Source organism: Microtus pennsylvanicus, chromosome 7 (assembly GCF_037038515.1).
Source record: "Microtus pennsylvanicus isolate mMicPen1 chromosome 7, mMicPen1.hap1, whole genome shotgun sequence".
Classification (NCBI taxonomy): Eukaryota; Metazoa; Chordata; class Mammalia; order Rodentia; family Cricetidae; genus Microtus; species Microtus pennsylvanicus.
In genome coordinates, this window is record NC_134585.1 from 67,006,462 (window position 1) to 67,019,184 (window position 12,723).

The 12,723-nt window shown below is 45.8% G+C and overlaps 1 protein-coding gene across 2 annotated transcripts in view; it reads left to right on the forward strand.

The window, feature by feature from the left end:
* Tnni3k (TNNI3 interacting kinase) overlaps nt 1–12,723 on the forward strand; it is a 219,051-nt gene that overhangs the window by 202,528 nt on the left and 3,800 nt on the right. The window lies entirely within an intron of this gene.

Genomic DNA, 12,723 nt, shown 5'->3' on the forward strand with positions numbered 1-12,723 from the left:
GTAGGCGCTGTGGTCAACCACTCTTCCAGATGGGCTCTGTTCAGTTTCCAGTGGCAATGTGAACCAGTCTCACTTACCAACTGATGAAGAAGCTGAGGTTTAGAAAGTGAGCCATGTAAGGAATATAACCAGGGTACAAGAAGAGGATCTGAGACTAGGCTGTGAGTCGAGAAGGGTTTTTAAAGTTAGCTATCTAAATCCTGAGGTCAAGGTCTATGGCAAAACTAATAGTTGTCAACATGAGAAGGATTTGGTCTCACCTGATGATCTCTTGAGGCACAGAGTACTGGGCCCACTGCCCAAGTTTAGGGCCTGGCAGGGTGAAGGAAGTGGAAACTGCATTTACAGCCTACTCACGGGGGTGGGGTTTGAAGCTGATAACCGAGAAATCCTCCCTGAGCCCCAGTGCCCAAAACAACACTGTGCATTCATTTCTGCGCAGGAGCTGGGTTACTTCCAGTGCTGGATTTAGAAGATGGGTTCAGGGGCTAAGGGGAGACAACCCACCTAGTGGTGCCCAACTGGAATGACCTTGTTCCTTGGGGAACGTTGACCCAAAGGAGCAGGAGGAATTAACTGGTCACATGACTCCAAAGGACCTATCAAGCACAGCAGTCTGATTTGTGGTTGTGTGGCTAGAAGAATCATTAAGCATTAATATAGACTTGCCAGCATCCTTACATCTCATGTATTTCTATGCATGCTGTTTGCACCTTCCCCTCCCACTCCCTCCCTGTATTTACAGGTTAGTGTTTGGTTTGTTTGATTGATTGATCTTTAGTTGCACATAGCCCAGACTGTTCTCAAGCTTCCTCCATAACCAAGGATTACTCTGAACTTCTGAGCCTCTTGCTTATACCTTCAGGGTGCTGGGGATGGCAGGTGTGCGTCATGCCCAGTTCTGAGGAGGAAACTCAGGTGCTCATGTTTGCAAGGCAAACTTTTACCAACTGAGCCATCCCCACAGCTCCCAAGTGCTACCATTTCTACAACTCCTTCTCTGCTTCCCTTCCCCCTTCTCTCATCTAAAAAGTGACCGCTAAAACCCCAGTGGTTTTCAGGCCAAGGGATCAACAGTATAGACCTAGTATCGGTCCTCACAGTGTGAGCAGACTATTTCAGCAAAGCATGATGAGTTTTATAATAAAAGACCAGAGGCCCTGCTGAAGAAACAGGCAGACAGCAAGTGAGTATGCGTCTTTAGCTCTATTCTGTTTAAATGTGAAGCACTCTGATCTCAGAGAAAAAGTCAGGATTTCTTTAAAAACCATGCTAGTCTATTCATAATGTCATTCCTGCAATGAATAATAACTTTTCCAAAGCCCAATGATTCTGGGTCTGCATCCAACCGTTGTTAATCTTCCAAGCAGGTGGCTGGTGCCCTGGTAGAACAAAAAAAAAAAAAAACAAAATAAAATGAGGGACATATGTATATTAATATCCTCCAGTGATCGAAGGCAGGAAATAATTACCATCAGCCCCATTCCCTGGCCTTCTCTCTTTGCAAAGTTGCCATGCTGAGATTGGCTGGCCAGTGTTTGTTCCTTTTTTATGAAATCCGTTTTAGGCTCTATTGGAAACTTGATAGAGCAGGTGAAGCATTCAGACCCATGATGAATCAGGGCCAAGCACAAATAGGAGGCTGAGGACTCGAGGGCTTCAAAGAGAGACAGTCAGGGAGGTTCTGCACTCGGATCTGCTGCCTTCGCTTCCTGGAGCCAGAATCCAAAGGCGGCAGCTGCTGTAAGCCTGCATAAATAAAGGAAGTGAGGGCCTAGCGTTCCTATGGGAACGTGCCATAGCTCCGATTACCAAGTCCCTAGATACCACTTCCTTTCAGATCTGGGTCTCACATTAAGAGACAGTGAGAGGTACACTTCCTGAGAGGTGGCTGGGGGATATCGGCAGTAAGAGATTCATGACTTCCTCTTCCACAGTAAAGATGCATCCTGAGGGTGTTTTGTCTTAAAGAATTGTGCAGTGGAATCTGCCTTTTCCCATGTGGTTCAATAATGCAAGAGGTGCTTGTCTCTGTGACTGAACTGTGTGTGCCTGAGTGTAATGGCTAAGGAAGAAAATCCCACTAAGGTATTGCCCACTTCCTTGGGGGTACTGATAACCAATGTCACTTTGTAAGCATGTGAGCTCTGTGCCAGACCCAAAATGCCAAGGATGCATGAATACCTAACAAACAGCAGCCTCTGCTCTAAAGATGTAGTCTTTCTGGTGTGCTACCTGTCAGGGCTCTGTACACAGCAGTATGAAAGCAGCCACCAAGATCTAACTGAGCAGAGGCCACCCAGCACTGTGTACCAGATGGCCAGGGCAGCGGTGGGATCTGCAGGGAGTGTCAAGCCCTGGATCACCCAGGATTCCAAGAGATGTCACAGCGTATCATACTAGAGGGGTCATCAGCCCTGTATGACTGCAGGAGAGCACCAGGGTGGCAGGGCACCCTGGCAATGCCAGGCCACTCTGTGAAGCAGGACCTGACAATAGAGAATGCACAGAGGAGGGAGGAGAGCATTGGTAGTGTGCAGCGAGGCAAACGGTCCCGGTGGTTTGGTGTACATCCACTTAAAACAAAAACAAAAACACACATTGCTTGTAATTTTTAACCTCCCTTAGGGTGTTTCAGATGATTTGTGAAGATCAATGTTCCACTTGTTCAAAGAGTTTAGGGAGTTTTAAACCCTTTGCATTAGGACTGGCCTGTCATAAAGAACAAAAGAACATGAAATTTCTTGCAGAGATCAGAATTTACACAGAGGAAACCAGGGATCTAAACTCAACAAAGATGTGCTTTTAACTTCCCTCCACCCAGAAGGGGAAGAGACAGCCACTCGGTGCATGCCTTGCTACTTGCTGATTTTATATTCCATTGACAAAATTGGTTTTATTATTTTTAATTTATGTAACCATCCATAGTCTAAGTAAATGGTTGACAGCTTGGGCTCAGATAGGCCCAAGTTCAAGTTCTATCAGTCGTAAGCTGTGAGGTCCAGGAAAATTAGTTGGGGTCTCTAAAGATCAGCTTTCTCATGGGTAGATCTGTAGAGGCTTATGCTCATTGCCAGCTTAACTGGACATGTCACCTTGACTGTGTCTGTCTGAGATCATTTTCAGAAAGATTTTTTAACTGAGTAGGGAAAACACATCCAGATGGTGGGCGTAGCACCATTCCGTGGGCTAAGATCCTACATAGAATTAAAAAAGACAATGTTTGAGCACCAGGATTTTCTTTTATTTATTTGATAATCTACCCAGATATAATCAAGACATCTTAATTCACACTGCCGCACTGAGAGCTACTTTCATGCCACCTTTGCATGACAGAGGACACCCTCAATTTATGAGATACAATAAACCCTTCCCCCCAATGCTGCTCACATTGGGTCTTCTGTTAGAGTAATAATAAAAGTGGCCCAAGGCTAAGGACAAAAACCACACTCTCGCCAAAGGTTTGCAGTGAGAGTCACGTGAGGATGGGAATCTGTTCACGTCTAATATAAACACTACGTTATGCACGTTATGCCCGTGTCTCTCTTGTCTCTCCAGGGTCACCCACACTTTAACCCTCAACATTTCTGTTTCATGAGAAGCGACGCAATGAAAGATGAGCAACGTGCTTCTTTCATGGAGATAGTGTTGTTTGCCACAATGGGTGGGAGCAGTTTAAAGGAACAGCAAGTACAGATGGAATTGATCCAGAAGAAATGAGGCAGGACTGAGCTAGGTCAGCTTCCTCAATAGCAAAGGAGGAAGGTGACAGTCTAAGAAGATTGTAGGGACAATAAGAATGGTATCAGAGGACAGAGTTCCCATAGGACACTGGGGTTTCTCCATGGTGCTGGATCCCAAGGGTGGCAAGCAAGGATGCTCTATGGGAGAGAAAGCTGACGTGGAAGTCAGAGCCCAACAGTGGGCAGAACATCTGTGAGAAGGGCAGTGAGAGGGTAGCCACACAAGGTCGGAGCCCAAAATGGAGTCAGGATAGGCACGCAGAAGGGACAGCGGTGGGCCCACATGGCATGAGAAGAGCATCTGCACAGCAATGCATACCATGTGAAAAGTTTTGAGCAAGAGTGTGGGGAAGAGGGCATCTGTGAATGCAGACACAAAGAGCTGGCATGCAGGCAATAAAAATGGCATTGCAGTGCTGGGGTCTTGCTAAGTTTTGGGGGTCTACCGAGGGCAGGGGAGGCCAGTGGATACTGGATCATGAGAATAAGGAAAGCATCTACATGCGTGTGGGGTGCCAGAGCCCCGGTGAGGAAATGGAGTGTCATGGTGCAAACTCCTGCATGGTGTGCTCAGGAAGAGGAGGGGCGTGTACTCAGGAGCAGCGATCAACCTACATAATTGGCAGATGGATTTCTTCTTGGGAAAGAAAGGAGAAGTGTGGGAAGGAAGAAAACAGGAAAGGATGGTGGCCTGTTAGATACAGGTAGAAGTGGAGATGTCAACTATGACCTGACAAAAGAGACACATTCCAAACACCTTCACATACGTGTATTCACTCTCAATGTCTGCTAGAATTGCCTGCCAAGAAGATGACCAGAAACCCATCCCTTCACCCACGTGGAGTCAACACCAGGAACCTGCCTTCAAAATTCTACCACTGAAAAGAAACAAGAGCTTAGAGAAAGAGCAGGTGTCAGACTAGGACTGAGAAATGGTTCCTGAGCGAGAGCGAGGAAAGAAAACCGACACCTAAATGCAATGTGTAAATCAAGTCAGATTCTTTTACAATGAGGACCATTATCAAGACAAGCAGTAGAACATGAGTATGAGCTGAGAAGGCAGTCTAGAACCTGTCTGAGGGACCAATGCTGTACACTTAAATCCTTGGTTGTTGATGGCTCTCTGACTGGCAATTTATAGTTGACATTGTTCAGGGGAACAAAACCCAGCAAACTGCAGCTGCAGCCTTTCCTTGTACTTGAGAGGGCATAAAATCATTCACTCTAAATAGAATGCCTACGCCTTTCCATACACGCCTGCCTAGCCCTTCCCTCAGCTGACTGTGCGTCCCCATCCCAAACTCTCTCTCCTTTCCATCTTGGCAGGCAGGCCACACTTGAGGGTACCTCCCCCTGTGCTGGAGTTTGGCTGGCTATGTCTGCATTTCCCTCCCCAGCTGTCACAGGCCACATCCAACACATGCAAGTCTGTGTCTGCAGGAAGTGGCGCAGCCCCAGCATTGTGCGTTTCTTGGTGTTAACCACGGAGAGAGAAGAAGAGAGGGAGTGAAGGGTGGAGGAAGGAAAGGAAGAGGAGATGGAGGGAGAAAAAGAGAGAGAATAGGAAGAAGCAGAGATAACAAGAGATTTGGATGTTATCTGGCTGAGCATCCGTTACTCGCGCTCAGACTCAGTTTCCTCCATGTGAAGCGGATTGTGAGATCACTTTATTGCTGCCTTTAATGCATCCAGCAGTGTGCTGGCACAGTTCAACAATGTCAGATTTCCTTTTCTAATTAAGAATAAACCCACCACTGAGGGTTAGGACTTGGGCATCACAGGTCCTATACCTGACTTCTCTATACTATTGATATCCAATCTGGAGGAATATGGAGAGTTCACTTCACCTCTCAAGACCTCAGTTTCCTTCTTGGTAAAATTAAGTGCTGGAAAAACAGGGCCGAGAGGAGTTGGCTCTTGATTGCTGTGCTACTGAGATCTTTGAGGTATAAAATATAATTTTCCCTTTTATTCTAATGATGGTAGTGAGTGCAGGGCAGGGGGAGGCTTTTGCTAAATTTCAAAGATGCTTCTCGTTTTTAGCAGTCAAAGCCGGCCCTGGCCATGTCCTGTGCTTGGCATCTCTATCTCACACACACCAGATAGAATTTGGAGGTGAACTGAGAGCTGGCGAGTGGGTCACTGCTGAGCGTATTGGTGATTCAGTCGCTGTCAAGGATTGATCGCATCTTGGGAGCTCCTTCCTTATTCATATTTCTTTGGCTAATTACTTTTTCTTTAAAAACAGGGGAGCTGAGTGGGACCTTGGACATTTGCCTAATGGCTCAAGCAGAGCTCTGGCCTGGTTGGTTGCCAAGCCTTTCTAGACTGGGGCTGTTTCCCCCCTCCAAAAGAAAACTGATGGGTTTGATTTTCCTGCAGGAGAGATTTTGCGCTGATGATTTGGTTCCATAAATACCTAGGCTACTGTCCATTTTATATAACGGCAGCAATAAATTTGTTTTAATTTAGGACATTCTCAAATACAGAATTTTGGCAAACACAAAGCAATGCTTTGAAACAACAGCCAGGATAAAGTCTTGATTAAATAAATAATGTTGAAGTTAATGGATAAATTAACAAATAAAAGTATAATTAGACTGTTTCGAAGTTAGGCCAAGGTGTTTGCAATTCTGATAGAAATGCTGTCTTACCCTTTGCTCAGGAGGAAATATGGGCCGCATGAAAAGACACCGCAGAGCAGAGCAAGGCATTTATCCCTTATGGCATATCCTCTTTAAATAGAACTGTTTGTTTCCAGCTAAATGCCAAAAGGTTCAGCCAGCTTCTCACAGCCTTTTCCATGGCGAGCACTGATTTCAGGGTAAACACCTTTATTAGCATCTCAGCTGTTGTCTCTCTGCCTTTTCTTTGAATTGGTTTTTCAGATTGGTGTCAACCAACTAAAACTGGGATAAAAGTTATCTGAATGGGCTTCCTTTCGAGGGAAAGACGTGACTCCTATCTTGGATGTATTCCCCTTGGAGAAGTGCACAGGGTTGCCCCTGGCCAGGAAGTTTGTACCAATAACCTTGCATACGAACACAGTTTTGACAGATGGCAAAAAGATCCCATAAACCACAAAAAAACATTTACAAAGCTGCGAGGCCCTGGATGGCATCGTCTTATGTGAAGTCCAAATGGCTAATTCTTCCAGGATGCAGGTAGCCCGAGGGCATTGTTAGCTACATAAACCCTAATTGGACCAATTAGAACAGAAGACTGTTTGGCCTGGAGTGTTTAATCACAGCAGCCTGTAATGATTTTTCCTGTTGTTGTTCAGTGTTGCTGGAGCTGTTTATAGGAACACGAATTCGTGTGTGCAGCCTTGAACATTACCCGAGACAAGGGGGATGTGTGGGAGTCATAAACACTGAATTTTAAAAGATCAGTGTGTGTGTTTGTGTTTGTGGGTCTGTACATGCATATTTGTGTATGCATATATTTGTGTGTGTGTGTACGAGTGTGTATTGTGTACATACATGTGTGTATGGGTGTATAGGTGAACATGTATATATATGTGTGTGTGTGTATGTGTGTGTGTACATGCATGTACCTCATGTTTTAACATCTCTGCAAGGAAACAGGTACATAGGTGTGCTCAGAGGAAAAGAACGGTGTTCAGAAAAATCAATCAGAGCAAGACATAAGGAAGATGATTCTCCGTTTTCTGTGAGGACAGAGGGTACTTGCCCATGACTGTCAGTGAGTTCCCAGGTGATAGAATTGTTTGGTCTATGCTGCAGTTAGTAGACTGTTTACTATGGAAAGTCTGGCTTGAAGCTCTGAAGGCCTTTTATTCAAGGTCTGCTTCAGCCTCTTGCCAACCCAGAGCGCTGGGTCCCGGTCATCTGAGCATCTGAGCTGACTCTCCATCTCCTAGTGTGGAGATAAAGTCCCCACTTTCCCAGATGCCTTGGGGGCTTTCAGCAAACTGTTCCCAGCTAAGCAGTGAGCAGTATGTGCAGTCAGCAGAGCCCTTGAGAAGCGCAGGTGATTGTTGTTCTAACGTCACTGTGGTAGAGCTTAGGTGTTCTTTCACTCTGTTTTTTAAATTCCATTATTACATCCAAGCCATGAATAACAGTATACATTTATCATAATTTACCAAACCATAGCCCCAAAGCTACAGGCATTGCCCAAAGAATAAGGCAATAGCAAAAAAAGGTTTTTGTTTTTGTTTTTATTTTTTGCGGTCTCTTTGGAATGTCATACGGTCTGAAGTAATTATGGCTCTAGGAGATATTCTGAGAATTCAAGAGATACCATAGCCAGAATTGGGATTCATTCTCTCTACCAAAGCATTTGGCAGACTGTGGTCTGGGAGCAAGAGCTCTGTCTACTGTGAAGGCTCCAAATGGGGCCATTTGGACTCACTGTGACACTGGCTCAACCCCTGGCTACCGAGAGCTGACAGGAGAGATGGCTGTCTGTTCAGACAATACTCCCTTCTTTCTTCTTGGACCTTGCTTATCAAACACCTTTCTGGGTAAAGAGATATCTTAATGTTGATTTTAGGGGATCCCTCCAGTCACCTCTCAATCACTGCAACATGAATATACACAAAAATATCTATAGAACCCTCTGTGAAGCCTTCCTGCATTCCTCAGAGCCATTCTGACATAGCCAGGCCCTCAGAGGCAATGATGGGTTTCTGTGAAACCTTACACTGCTCACCTTCATCCTGGTGGCAGTCTGGTTCTTCCTCAGAAAGGGAGACAGACCTTTCAGGCAGATGGCATGGATCAAATGAACTATGTACACAAAAAAACTAGAAACACCACATTCAGTGTATAGCCAGGTACACTGTGGTGTGTGTGTGTGTGTGTGTGTGAAAATAAGCCAGTCAGCCCTGGCTGAGAGTCAAAGCACACAGATAAGGAAGATCAAAATCTCCTAACTAAATGGGAGCTGTGACCCATACTCAACTCTCTACTGTGCCAGGTTCTTATGAGTCCACATCATCCACGAAGCCCTTCTGAGCACGTAAGGACCAGAACAACAGAGACATCCCTCGGTGACTTCCAGAGACACCTTTCCTACCTGGCCCCAACAGCTGCTCCAGCCCTGGCTTTCACATTCCCAGGGTGGAATGATTAAGGACCTTTGTGAACAGCTGAATTTGCTTTCCGACTTTTGACTCACCTATTCACGCTGCATAAGGCTCACCCACAGGGGATGGTACAGATACCAAGTTACCTCGGAATAGTCAGTCACTACAATTCCCTCGAATCTCATGTCCTATGAGACAAGTCTCCCTTTCCTACTGGCCAAGTCATGAGAAAATCTGTCCAACATTCTGCTGGAAGCCAGATGTGTGTTCTAGCTGAGGTGTTTTCTAGATGTGTGTTCTTTCTCTGTGTCATAACCATTCAGCAAATCTATGTAGTTTCCTGTTCTTATTCAACTTTGGTGGCCCATAGTAACCTAAGCCATTTTGAAAGAGTACAGAATGCAGGGGTTTAGTCCTGCCTGTCTGCTGCAGTGCCTATGATACCATCCATTAACCCCTGTCCTGAGTCAGTAGATGCTATAATCTATGCCCTGGAGGAAGTGGGCCCTTGCTGGGATGTGTTCCATCTTCAGGTACTTGTATGTTATCCATGGCTCTGGGGCCTTACACATATCTCAATTTATTTTTCAGTTGATAATAATTTTTGCATAGTGTTCTTGTTACTGACATCATTGTCACATTTATTTCAGCCAACAGCGGGAGCTGAGCCTGTGCAAGTTGCAGAATGTATGAGAATAGTTTAGTCCAAAGTGAGAAATTGTTGCGTGCTCAGATGGCATCGTATCATATTACACACACACACACACGCGCGCACACACACATGCACACACACACACACACAGAGTCTTAAATCTACCTTGTTCTGTTTTTATAAGACAAAAATTTACCTTATACTCACAAAGAATACACATAGGATTTCCTAGTCATACAAACACAGATACATGTATACATGCACAGACACAGTCATCTTTTAGCGAAGAAGGCTGCCTAGTTTCAGTGATGACTGAACCGCTACGAACTGCACATGTGACTAATGCCTATCACTCAGACACTTGCAAAACGGAGACAGAAAGGTCCAGATTCAAAGCCATCCTCAGCTACCTGAGATCCTGCCTCAAAATACAAACAACACAGAGAGAAACAAAAACCAACGGAACACTCTGAAGCCAGTGCTCGCCTTACCTGCCAGGGGCTCACGGTCTCAGGCATTTGCTCTGGGCGCTGCCTCACTGGAGGGGCCTTGCTGTTTTGTTTGTTTGTCTTGTGATCACTACTTCAGCCCAAGCCCTGACACGTGCCCCAAACTCTGTGCATCTGTGAAACCGTTGCTGAGAGTGGAATGTACATGGGTCCATCCACCAGGGTCTAGTTTCTTCTTTTGTTTGACCTGGGTGTGCTTGGCATCCATCTGGCTGTCATCCTAGAATGGAGCCCATTGCCATTGTGCGTGGCATCTCCTGGGGAAGGTTAAGTTCCCAGGCATGAACTGCATTCAGCCACTGAACACCCAGGGCATCCTAGATACAGGCTTTTTTTCAAGGGAAACCAGATAGCCATTTTGGTGATAAAGTATTTATTCCCTATTACCATCTTGTTGCCAAGACTACTGCAGAGAACACACTGCTCCGAGGGAGTTACAGTCCTTGGGAGGCTACCAACACTGAGAGAAGAAATTCATTTGGAAAATGAATCAACAGTCTGTTGACCAGAATTATGGCTGTTTACTATGTAATGTTGATTGAGATGACACTGAGTCATGTTTTGAGCCAGTAATTTTTCCTCTCTGTAACCATTCCCTCCCTCTACAACATCATCCTTCTCTTAGCTTAAGGAGGTGAGGCAGGAGATGCAGTTCTTCAGTTAAGAGTGAGCTGACATACCGAAAACTCGGACTTCTCTGAAGGAACAGTTTTGAAGCTCTTGATTTTATTTAATGCACTTTCATTTTGATTGTGAGCCACTGAAGACGCCCGGCGAGAGTACAGCATTGAACAGGATCTTGCTTCTCCTCTATGTAACTGAGTTCAATAGTGCATTACTACAGGCAGTTCTACACCAGGGTGGACTCACAGTAGCACTGTGAGTATAGTGCTGTGTACTGAAGGGTGTGGAAGAGGAGGAGGGCGTCTCGAGAGGTCTCCACAGAACTGACTGACTTGGATGGATACTAAACTCAAGCGATTTGCACTGAGTGTTTCCTAGCACTGTAGCACCGAAAGACTTTAACCAGGACTCACAATCAACCTCCCAACATGAGTCTTGTTATTTTCCTACTTTAGAGATGCATAACTGAGACCCCAGTCAGTTGTTGCAATAGAGTGAAAGCAAAGGTGCAGGATGCAACTCCAGGTGTCTAGCATACAGCTCCCATTCCTAGCAGTGGTGCGCCCTGCTTTCTGTGGAGGGCCATGACCTGTCATCACACTCACGTAAGTGGGGCAAGTAGCTAAGGCAGAGCCATGAGGAATAGAATGCTTGGGGATGTTTTGAAAATTCAACACCAGTCGCCGTGGCTGAACTTGTGTTGATGGGGGAAGCTGTTGATGGTGGATACAAGACCCAACGAATGCACAAGAAGGCAAAGACAGGAACAGAAGAGGGCTCCAACCTCTGACCGTCAAAGCCCAGGGCAGGCAGGGACAGGCTAAGGTTTTGTTACAGATGCACTCAGTGAACGAAGGAGGGAATGGCAAGCATCATTTAAGAATTCATTTGTTTATTCCGTTCTTCAAAGCTATTGGTTGATCGTCTCATGTGGGCCGAGATTGCAATGAGGGCTGTGGTCACGGCAGGAAATAAGAAACTAGTCCTTAGCATTAAGATATAGTTGTCAGTGTATACATAAGCAGATAACAAGCAAGTTGCAAAATAAATAAGACCATCATAAAATGGAGTGACCACAGCAGGAGACTGGCTACTTCGAAATAACCATCAAAGAAGAAGGGGCTCAGAAAGGGACACGTGACATGAAGTCTGGACGACAGTGGAGCCAGTCTTAGGTAAAGGCAAGGCAAGTGCTCAGCATCCGGATCTGGCTCTGGAGGGAGTATTTGAGGGCGAGTTAGGGAAGCAAAGACTCTGGGGTGATAAAGAACAGGAGCGCTCTAGGGAGAGGCGGTGCAATGAAGAGTAGGAAATATTTTGGGCAGGAGACAGCAGACTCTAGCGAAGACAGAAGAGCATTTGCATTGTGTCCCAAGTGAGCCCGGGTTTCACTGGGAAGCTTACACAGGCAGTTGTCTTAACCTGCTTTATATTTTGAAATGAACACTATGGAAAGTATGGACAGAACACATCGTTCAGAGATAGGAGTGTAAGCAGAGAGACCAATTAGGAGAGAACTGCGGAAGTCCTGAGGAGAAAGAGGTTTTCTTGATAGAAGAGTGAGAGGGGAGAATATGGTGGTGTTTGTAAATTAGCCCTGCTTGCAATGAGAGACTGGAGTACACACCTGAAATTTTGGCGGTGGCACTGGCTGACACTGATGCCGGTTACCAAAGCCAGGGAAGGGACTGGGGAGCTGATGGTATGAAGAGTTATGCTATGGACCAGGGGATGGAGTTGAGGGGAGGTTCTGGGCTCCCCACAGAAGCTGCTCTGAGAACAATAAAGACCAAATGAATGCCGCAAACCCTGCAGATATGCAGTGAGCAACAGAGGGGATCAGTGATCAGGACCAGGGAGGAAGTCACCTCTTAAACAAACTGAAGTGGAAATTGGGGGAAAGAGGAGGATCTGAGGGACATGCATCTCTGAGGAGCAGGTAAGTGTGCAGGCTTTGGGATGTAGATGAGACACACCCAGCTTCGATGTAGTTTAGATGAGACACACCTGGCCTCTGAAAGCTCATTTCTGAGACACTATTTTCTTTACTGTGAACTGGGAGGATGGTGCCACACTGACAATGACAGAGGTAAGGGCTGCATGGACACACTAACTCAGGTCTGCACCATTGTTATTTCATAA